At 39.6% G+C, this 10781-nt stretch overlaps 1 long non-coding RNA gene across 1 annotated transcript; it reads left to right on the forward strand.

The window, feature by feature from the left end:
- The first annotated feature begins 2786 nt into the window (after positions 1–2786).
- LOC147911473 (uncharacterized) lies at positions 2787–10579 on the forward strand. Its single transcript, XR_015550843.1, has 2 exons — positions 2787–7611; positions 8590–10579. It is a non-coding gene; the product is annotated as an uncharacterized LOC147911473 (long non-coding RNA).
- The last annotated feature ends 202 nt before the right edge of the window (positions 10580–10781 follow it).

Consider the following 10781-nt stretch of genomic DNA (forward strand, 5'->3'; position numbering starts at 1 on the left):
TCTGACCTTTTGTGTTGTCAAGGTTTTCTCTCCCCTCTGTCCATACCACCTCTCAAAAGTCTCCATTCCTGTTCCTGTAGCCCATGCCAACCCATATGAGTCTCCATTCCATCTCTCTAAAACCCATGTCAGACACCTAATTTCATTCTCTCACATACTTGCAGCGGATATCTTTCCTCGAGTGTCTCTATCTCCTGTGCCCACATTTGATACCAGACCTCACATGTCTCTCTCACTCCATGTGTCTGCATCCCTTTCCATCCCTGAGTGTGCCTCTCAGCTGTGCTTCATCCCATGCCAGCTCGTGTTTGTCTACATTCTCTATGCCTCCAGCCCATCTAGACAACCATTGTTTTCATCTACTGTTCCTCTAGGCCCTGTCTGAGCTCGTGTGTTTCCTTACCTTGTGCCTGTAACCCATGTGTTCCTCAAGTATCTTCACCCAGTGTCCCACACTTGGGTGTCATTCACCTGTTAAAGGATATCATGGTTCCTCCAAGGTTTTGGTCATTGTGAATAAAGTTGCTTTTTAGATGTTCTTAGGGGTCTGTGTGTGGATGTATATTTTCACGGTAGTTGGAGAAATACACTGGTGCACAATTGGTGCATCATATAGTGACACTGTACTTAGCTTCACAAGAATTAGCAAGATGTCTTCTTAAGAGGTTATACTATGTGTATTCCCATCAGCAATGAATGAGATTTCCTATTGTCCCACATCCTCACCAGTAATTGGTATTGTCAGTTTTGGGTTTTTAGCTATTCTACTAGAAGAATAGAGTATCTCATTGGTGTTTTAATTTGCTTTTTCTTAATGCACAATGGATTTTATTTTCCAATAATTCCTTGTTGTTGAGCAATTTATATATGCTTATTTCCCATGTATATATATATATATTTTTTTTGGTAACCTGTCTATTCATATTTTGGTCTATTTATTTTAATTTGGGGAGTTTGTTTTCTTGTTGCAGCATTTGACTTGTTCTTTGAATAATTTGCATGCAAGTTTTTCTGCAGATATGTGTTTTACAAATGTATTATCTTAGTCAGGAGTTTGTATTTCCACTCTGTGAATGCTGACTTTCCCAGATTGGAGAATTTAAATTTAACCAAGTCCACATGATCAATTCTTTTCTTCATGGATTGTGCTTTTTGTGTTGTATATGAAAACAAATCATCAAACTATAAATCATGAAGATTTTCTCTTATTTCCCAGTATGAATTTTATAGTTTTGTATTTTATGTTTAAGTTGATGAGTGATTTTGAGTACATTTATTTCTAAGGTGCAAAATTTGTGTCTTTGTTCATTTATTTCCATAGGGTCGTCCTTTTGTATCATCACCATGGTTGATGATGACTAGAGACTAAAAGACTAAAGACTAAAAATCTATTATTTTTTATGTTGGAGTGCATTTATTGTCATGACCAAGATCAAGTTGTCTGTACTTGCAGAGGTCTATGTGTGGACTTTCCATGTTTTTTCATTTACCTCTGTGTCTATTCATTTTAAAATATCACTGTCTCTTGATTATTCTAGTATTGTAAAATAGCACAGTCTCTTGACTTTGTAATTAATCTTGAAATTGAGAAGTGTGAGTTCATCAATTTGTTCTTCATCAGGATTGTCTATCTGACAAAGAAAGTCTGTATGTCTGTCTTATATCCAATGCTGAAAACTAACAAGCTTAAATAAGCTTTTATTTACCAAATATTATTTCATATCATGTTAACTGGAAAAACATTTGGATTTAGAAATAACTTTTCTAAGCACTTACTTCAAGTTAACTGAATAGAGCTCTTAATTTTGACCATACCCTCCAGAGGTAAAATACCGTACACATATAACATACATGTAGACAGACACATATGAAGAAGAGACAGATGTTGGCGCTGACCCTGTGGCTTAGTGGTTAAGTGCGCAAGCTCCGCTACTGGCGGCCCGGGTTCATATCTCGGGCAGACACTGACGCACCGCTTCTCTGGACATGCTGAGGCTGCGTCCCACATACAGCAACTAGAAGCATGTGCAACTATGACATACAACTATCTACTGGGAGCTTTGGGGAAGAAAAAAAGGAGGAGGAATGGCAATAGGTGTTAGCTCAGAGCTGGTCTTCCTCAGCAAAAAGAGGAGGATTAGCACGGATGTTAGCTCAGGGCTGATCTCCCTCACAAAAAAAAAAAAAGAAAAAAAGAAAACCGGTACTCAACTCGGCCTGTCAGTGGCAGTTTGGTGAGAAACTGAAGAGCCAGATTGTATGTATAACTGAGATCAAATGGTATTTGTCTTTCTCTGTCTCGGTAATTTCACTTAGCATAATGACCTCAAGGTCCATACATGACATTGCAAATGGCAAGAGTTTTTCTTTCTTATTGCTGAATAATATTCCATTGTAAATATGTACCACATTTTCTTTCCTTTTTTTTGTGAGGAAGATCAGCCCTGTGCTAACATGTGCCAATCCTCCTCTTTTTGCTGAGGAAGACTGGCCCTGGGCTAACATCCGTGCCCATTTTCCTCCACTTTGTATGGGACTCCATCACAACATGGCCTGACAAGTGGTGAGGCAGTGCGCTCCCAGAATCTGAACCCTGGGCTACCACAGCGGAACACATGCACTTAACCACTACGCCACCAGGCCGGCCCATACTACATTTTCTTTATCCATTCATCTATTGATGGACATTTAGGTTGTTTCCATATCTTAGCTAGATAAATAATGCTGTAATAATCACTGGGGTGCATATATCTTTTCAAGTTAGTGTTTTCATTTTTTTCGATAAATACACTGAAGTGTATGTATTTTTAATTTTTTCAGGAACCTCCACTGTCTTTTCCATAGTGGCCGCACCAATTTAAATTCCCATGACCAGCACACAAGGGTTCCCTTTTCTTCACATCCTTGCCAATACATAGTATCTCTTGTCTCTTTGATGATCACCATCCTTACACTTGTGAGATGATAGCTCTTTGTGGTCTTGATTTGCATTTCCCTGATGATTAGTGACATTGATCTCCTTCTCATGTATGTGGTGGCCATTTGGATGTCTTGTTTGGACAAATGTCTACTTAGTCTTTTGCCCATTTTTCGATTGGATTGCTTTTTTCTTATTGAGTTGTATGAGTTCTTTATAAATTTTCTTATGGGTTGTAAAAGTTTTTATGAATTTTGGATATTTAACCCTTTATCTGATACGTAGTTTGTAAAATTTTTCTCCCAAACTTTTGATTTTGTTCGTTGTTTCTTTTGCTGGTCAGAAGCTTTTAAGTTTGATGTAGTCCCATTTGTTGATTTTTTCTTTTGTTGTTTGCGGTTTTGGTGGGCTATCCACAAAATCATTCCCAAGACCAATGTCGGGGAACCTCTTCACCTATGTTTTCTTCTAGATGTTTTACAGCTTCAGGTCTGAGAATGCACAAAAGGCCGGGAGGAGCAATGTCCCTTTTTTTCGCAGCTGAACAGGTTCAGTCTCTCATTTCTCTATCAAGCAGTTTTGTTCAGAACTTATAAAAACAATTCCTTCCAATTTTAAGCCAAATTAAAAAGGTCATCCTGCCGCATTCACTCCAAAAGTGCCCTCTAGGCTCCTCTGGTCTAGGACATACCCCCCTGGGTTTCTCTTTCCTAGGAATGCTCCCCTGGGGTCCTCTGACCTAGGTTATGTACCAGTACCCCCTTAAGACACCTAGCCTTAAGACTTGAAAACAGCTCAAAGAAACTCTGAACTGTTGACTTACAATAAGGAGGTCCGTGTTTCAGGAGAACTCACCAGGATCACCTGAAGAATGCAGTGATCTGGGGGGGCCCAATGGGCCCTTATTGGTACCCAATGCCAGTTCAGTGTAGATTCTAGGTGGTCTCTGGTAGGTTTCTCTGAAATCCTGCCATGACTACACCAACAAATGTCTACGTCAATAATCCATAATCAATGTATAAATCAAAATTGGAGTGAGTTTATTATGAGCCAACTTTTGAGGACTGTGCCCCTGGGCTTTCCTTCCCTAAGGAAGGAAGGGCACCAAAGAAGTGGGGTGTACAGAGCGGTTATATACCGTCAAAGAGCATGTATCACATAGGATTGTCATGTCCCTTTTACTATAGCGACAAGATCACCCTGTCAGATTACCTGGCCAGAATGGCTATTGATGGACACAGCAGGGAGCAGGTCTGCTATCTCGATGGGCTTGGCTGGATCAGGTCTGTTGTCTCAAACTGGGTGGTCACAGGATGACTGCAGCAACCAAATCCTAGCTTAGGGAGAAATGCTCATCCTTAAGGTAATGTCAACGAGGGGAAAGTTGCATCCTTATCTTAAGGGCATTTACTCTTCTCTTTGGGACACAGGAAAGCAGATACACAATGCAGGAGACAGGCCATTTTGGAAAAACAAACTCTGGCCAAATTAGTTTTACCCCAAATGGCTTCCTCATGTGCTCCAATATATCCTATTGCTTGCCATTTATTTATCAGTTCCTTAGTACTCATTGTGTGTCTGTTATGTATATAGAATATGTAATATCCTGGGGAAAACAGGGGTCATACCATATGGTGCCTGGAGGCAGGGAGCATATAACCCTACTTGGAAAATAACTACATTTCTGAAATGCTAAACAGAAATACAGCAGAGAAAAAGACATGCCTCGATGGTCGAGGAAATACCACAGCAAAGTTATTAATTGAATGCAAAACAGCGACAATCAGCACAAATGCCAAGAAAGCTCTGGAGACTCAAGTTTGCTCAACTAGCTTCTCATAATAAAGCAAAGATTCAGCACTGGTTCTGGAGAGGCCTTGATGTGGACTTATGGTGATGACATTGAATTCTTCTGAGGAGGATTTTTTATTTATTTATTTTTTGGGGAGGAAGTTCAGCCCTGAGATAACATCCATGCTAATCCTCCTCTTTTTGCTGAGGAAGACCGGCTCTGAGATAACATCTATTGCCAATCCTCCTCCTTTTTATTCCCCAAAGCCCCAGTAGATAGTTGTATGTCGTAGTTGCACATCCTTCTAGTTGTTGTATGTGGGACGTGGCCTCAGCATGGCTGGAGAAGCGGTGCGTCAGTGCCCGCCCGGGATCTGACCCCAGGCCGCCAGTAGCGGAGCGCATCCACTTAACCACTAAGCCACGGGGCCGGCCCTGAAGAGGATTTTTTAAACACAGGAAATAATGTGTGATTATTCTAACTAAACATAGATTTTTAAAATCTCAAAACAAGTGCTACTCCTGGTGGGTTATTTCTGAATAACAGCTGTCATTGTCTTAGCTCTTTCCGCATAGTAGTTGCTCCTGCGTCACACCAGCCCTACGAATAGGGCCAAGGCGAGTATCATTCCTGATTTCCTGGTGAGAACGCTGAGGACTTGTAAAGTTAGGACATCTGTCTGGGCGCCAGTATTGATGATATCCTAGGATTTTTGTCTACTCCCTATTTTTATTTATCTTCTGTAATTGCCATTAGGTTTCGATATAACTGATAACTTGTTACCTTGGCTTTTCAAATGAAACCCACAAAGTTTTTCGGTGTCTTTTGGTACCTTTTAAGCAAATGAGGAAAATGATATTACCAGCTACAGCTGCTGCTCATATTGACAAGCCATTTCATTTATTTTTCTACCTGACAAGCATGTTCATTCAATAGACATTAAGTGGCTGTTATGTAGTCATCATGACATTGTCAAGAGTGGGTGGATTGACAGGACAAGTGTGCACACTTCTCGTGCTGAAGAGGCTTTCAGTGCATTTGAGGGAAGATGAAATACACTCAGGAAAGTGTTAAGCTGCCACCCTTGCAGACAGCACAACATTATTGTCAAAACGAGGGGTGCAGGTGTGCCGTGTCTGTGTGCTGATTCCGGAGTGGTCCACGTGAGCTGAGGCTTCAACCTGACTTTAGTGATTGATGAGACTCTGTGAAGGGAGGACCATGGAGGTCCTTCTAGTGGAGTGGAGCTTGACTCAGGAAACAGGGAGAGACGAATTTGGGGGGTGGACGAGAGGCATGTAGAAAAATTTAAGTGATAGTCTGGTTGAAGAGATGGCATGTGTAGACACTAAAAAGCCATGAAAGAAAATGTGTTTTCCTTATTTTCTGCTACTGGATCCATGAGGTGAAGGAGAGGTTTTGAGATTACATCACAGCACTGCAATATGTGAGAGTCCTGGGGCGTGGCTGAAAGCCTGGAGGACCAACTGAACTTTCCATATATATATAGTTTATATGGGGTTGTATAGAGTGCTTATAGCATACATTGTATTGGGGTGAACATGGAATCCTAAGTGAAACCGTTTATCCCTTTGGCTGTTGGTGTTGCCTGTTTTATATGGAGCCAGTGAAGTCCAAGACTGAGTGGCATTGTGTTAGGATGATGAAGCGCTCTAGGCAAGAGTCCCTTAATCGGGGGATGTGCAGCTCGCTACCCGGATAGATGCCCGGCTACACCTTCCATGAAACTTTCACATGATACAGATGTGAAGGAAGCAGGATCCTGTGCCTAAAGGCTGGCAACAGGCAAGGAGACATTTTCCTAAACCAGCAGCTGGTGCAGCACTGTCAGGACATCACCCCTGACATCCTCTCTTGCTCGACTCTTACCTTCTTCCTCTAAGTATGAGGATATTCTCTGATGTTTTGGCCAATCCACATATATGGAATCCCTTCAGTTTCACCAATGAGAGCTCATTTCTAAATTCATGCTAATTAAACGAACCACTCATTTCACCAGTGAAAAGCTATTTCTGATATTCAGTAAGCTAAGTAGCGAAGCCTCTGGTGCTTATCAAGATATGACTAGCTTAAAGAGAAGTGAATAGCTGAAACGCGCAGCCAGGTCTGAAATGTGACACTTTCTGATACAAGACTAGCTGACTCCTGGAATCTGAATTCTCTATTATGGTCAATGACTCTCCCTGAAGGTAAAGCTTGAACTAACTGATTTATGCATTGTATATTACCATCAATGCTGAAGAATATTTTATGAATTTTTTAATTTGTTAAAAAATTTCAGAAAGAGCATCTCCTGTCCATCAGTTAATTCAGTTTACTTTATAGTCTCAACACGATGACTACAGTATGATTTTTATTTTTAATTTGCTCTTTACCTCTGCCGCACAGTTATTCTCTTCGCTTTGCTTTATAATCAACAAAGGTTTAGTGAAATATACATATAAGTAAGTAAAATATCATGAGGAGAAACCAGGAAATGCATATATTGAACACACACATCCTAAATATGTTGTTGTTCTGAAATCCAAATGAGTAGTTTTGCAAGGTGTTTATAGGCCTCAAAGTGGCCTTCCTTGTGAGATTTCCACTTTACTTCCTGGTGCCAGGTGTAGTTATGAGCCTTCTCATTCTGTCCAGATTCTATTGGTCTGTAGCTGGGAAAAGTATTCTTTGCCATCAGATCCCTGTCTAATTCTTTTATTCTTGTCTGGTTTATTTACTTTTTCACTATATTTCTCCCAAATAGTTCCCAACTTGGACCCAAGATAAGACAGTTTCCTGGACCTTTTGCTGTTGAAGGCAGGGAAGCTATTATCATCCTGTGGTGCCTAGTATAGGCTGTCCTTTGACTTGGCCACATGTATTCAAACAGATGTTAAAGGTACAGCATATTCGAATGTATTAAAGATGCTAAAAAGTTGCTTAAAAGATGCTTAAATTTCAGGGAGTTCTCCGATTGAGTGTCTGGATTTTCTGATCTTATAATCTCTGCCCATATGCCATCTCTACCTCTAAAGAAAGAGACTTATCTTCTCAAAGAAACAGCTCTTAGTTTCATTGAACGTTTCTATTCTTTTTCTAGCCTCTCTTTCATCTATTTCTGCTCTGATTTTTGTTATTTCTGTCCTTCTACTGACTTTAGGCTTTGTTTGTTCTTCTTTTTCTAGTTCTTTTAGGTACCGTGTTAGATTGTTTATTTGGGATTTTCCTCGTTCCTTGACGTAGGCTTCTATTGCTATAAATTTCACTCTTAGTACTATTTTTGCTGCATCTCATACGTTTTCATATGTTGTTTTTCATTTTCATTTTTCTCTAGTAATATTTTGTTTTCTCCTTTGCTTTATTCATTGATCCAATAGTTGTTCAGTAGCATGTTGTTTAGTGTCCAAATATTTGTCACTTTTCCAACTCTTTCTTGTAGTTGATTTCTAGTTTCACACAATTGTGGTCAGAAAAATGCGTGATATGATTTCCGTCTTCTTAGAATTATTGAGGCTTGCTTTGTTTCCCAACATATGTCTATCTTTGAGAATGTTCCATGTGAACTTGAGAAGAATGTGTATTCTGCTGTTTTGGGATGAAATATTCTCTATATATCTATTAAGACCATCTTGTCTGATGTTTCATTTAACGCCACTGTTTCCTTGTTGGCTTTCTGTCTGGATGATCAATCCATTGATGTGGGTGGGGTGTTGAAATCCCCTAAAATTATTGTGTTGCTGTCAATTTCTTCCTTTAAGTCTGTTAATAGTTGCTTTATATAGTTTGTTGGTCCTGTGTTAGGTGCATGTATATTAATGTGTTATTGGTGGAATGTCCCTTTTATCTTTATATAATGTCTGTCTCTGTCTCTTGTCAGGCAAGGGAAACAAAAGAGAAAATAAGCAAGTGGGACTACATCAGACTAAAAAATTTCTGCACAGCAAAGGAAACTGTCAACAAAATGAAAAGACAACCTACCAACTGGCAGAAAATATTTGCAAATCATATGTCTGACAAGGGGCTAATTTCCAAAATATATAAAGAACTCATACAACTCCACAACAAAAAAATGAACGACCTGATCAAAACATGGGCAGAGGATATGAAAAGACATTTTTCCAAAGAAGTTATACAGATGGCCAACAGGCACATTAAAGTTGTTTAACATCACTAATTATTAGGGAAATGCAAATCAAAACTACAATGAGATATCACCTCACACCCATCAGAATGGCTATTATTAAAAAGGCAAGAAATAACAAATGTTGGAGAGGATGTGGAGAAAAGGGAACCCTCATACATTGCTGGTGGGAACGGAAACTGGTGCAGCCACTAGGGAAAAATGATGGAGATTTCTCAAAAAATTAAAAATAAAAATACCATAAGATCCAGCTATTCTACCTCTGCATATTTATCCAAAGAATATGAAGTCAGTAATTCAAAAAAATGTATGCACCCTTATGTTCTTCACAGCGTTATTCACTATAGCCAACACTGAGTAGCAACTCAAGTACTTATCAATGGATGAAAGAATAAAGATGTGATATATATACATATTTACCATAAAATACTACTCAGCCATAAAGAAGGCAACCTCATGCCACTTGTGACATTATGGATGGACATTGACGGTATTATACTAAGCGAAACAAGTCAGATAGAGAAAGAAAAATACTGATTGATTTCGCTCATATGTGGAAAATAAACAAACACATAGATAAGGAGTACAGATTGTGGTTACCAGAGGGAAAGAGAGAAAGGTGTAAAAGGGCACATATGTATGGTGATAGATGAAAACAAGACTATTGGTGATGAACATGATCCAGTCTATACAGAACTGAAATATAGTAATGTAGACCTGAAATTTACACTTATAAGCTATATGACCTTAATAAAATTAAAAAGAAATTTATTTTTAAATATAGCAAGACCCACTTTACACCTGGGCTGCAGGCAGCCCACACACTCACTGAATTACACAGAGGGGCAGTTTCCCAGGTGAGTCCTGTCTGTTTTGTCACCATTGGAACCTCCTGATGAAGAACACAGGCCCAAGGATGCTGAGGCATGTGGGACCCCTGGAGCAGGGAATGGTCTGAGAGTGTGTGACACAAAGTATCTGTGCAGTGCATACTGGGTTGTGAGTTTGTGCTTCTCTTCAAGGTATGCCTTTGATCATAATCTGCAGGTAACTCAAGGAAAATCACTGGTAGGCTTGTTAAATGGAAAATTCTCATGTCCCAACTTCAATGCTGCTGAGTTAGAATTCCAGGGAAGGGGACACTGGACTTGTCCAGTTATTACCGTGTAGACTGAAGTCTGAGAAGCACTGCTGCTGGCGTCCAGCTGTAGCCACTGCCCGAGGTCAAAGCTCCACATCTTGTGAGGCCTGAGACGGCTCCCAGGGGAGATTTCTGTCTGTCGTCTGCAGAGGGGCGGCCACCTTACCTCTTCCCGCTGACTCGCTTCCCTAACTGGCTTCCTTGTGCCTCTCTTAGTCCTTTTCTTTACCTTCAGAGATAACTGGGAGAGGCAAGACAGAGATAAAAATTTTACTAAATCTAACTTTTAAGTAATCTTTAAAAAATTATACAGCGTTCAGATGTAATATTTAATTTTATTTGGGGTTGTTTTTTGTCTTTGTGCCTTTTGTTGTTTTAAAGTATTTTGTGTTATTGGCTGGGAAGATAGCATGAGATTAACATCAGCTTTATATGGAGCCGTAAACCAGGAAAGCACTTTATATTTGTTACACGGAATTAAGAATCACATTTGTGTAATGATGTATAAAGGAATTTGGTTGTTTTATTATTTGTTTTTTCTTCTTTTTGGCATAATAAAGTCCCAGTTTCTTCTTGGTGGACTGAGCAGGACTATTGATGTCTGATCTATAAGTGAAGAGTTAATAGAAGGACATTGTTACTATTCAGAAATCTCTCCTTCACCAACTTTTCTTAAATGGTAGCATGGGTGTTAGAGTTAAGAATTTTGATGTTTCCCCCATTGGATTATAGAGAGAAATATAGTCATTAGAGACTTAACTTGGAGTTGTAGTCAAAGAGCGTAACA

The sequence above is a fragment of the Ceratotherium simum genome, unplaced genomic scaffold (assembly GCF_057802395.1).
Source record: "Ceratotherium simum simum isolate JZ-2026a unplaced genomic scaffold, ASM5780239v1 HiC_scaffold_43, whole genome shotgun sequence".
NCBI lineage: Eukaryota > Metazoa > Chordata > Mammalia > Perissodactyla > Rhinocerotidae > Ceratotherium > Ceratotherium simum.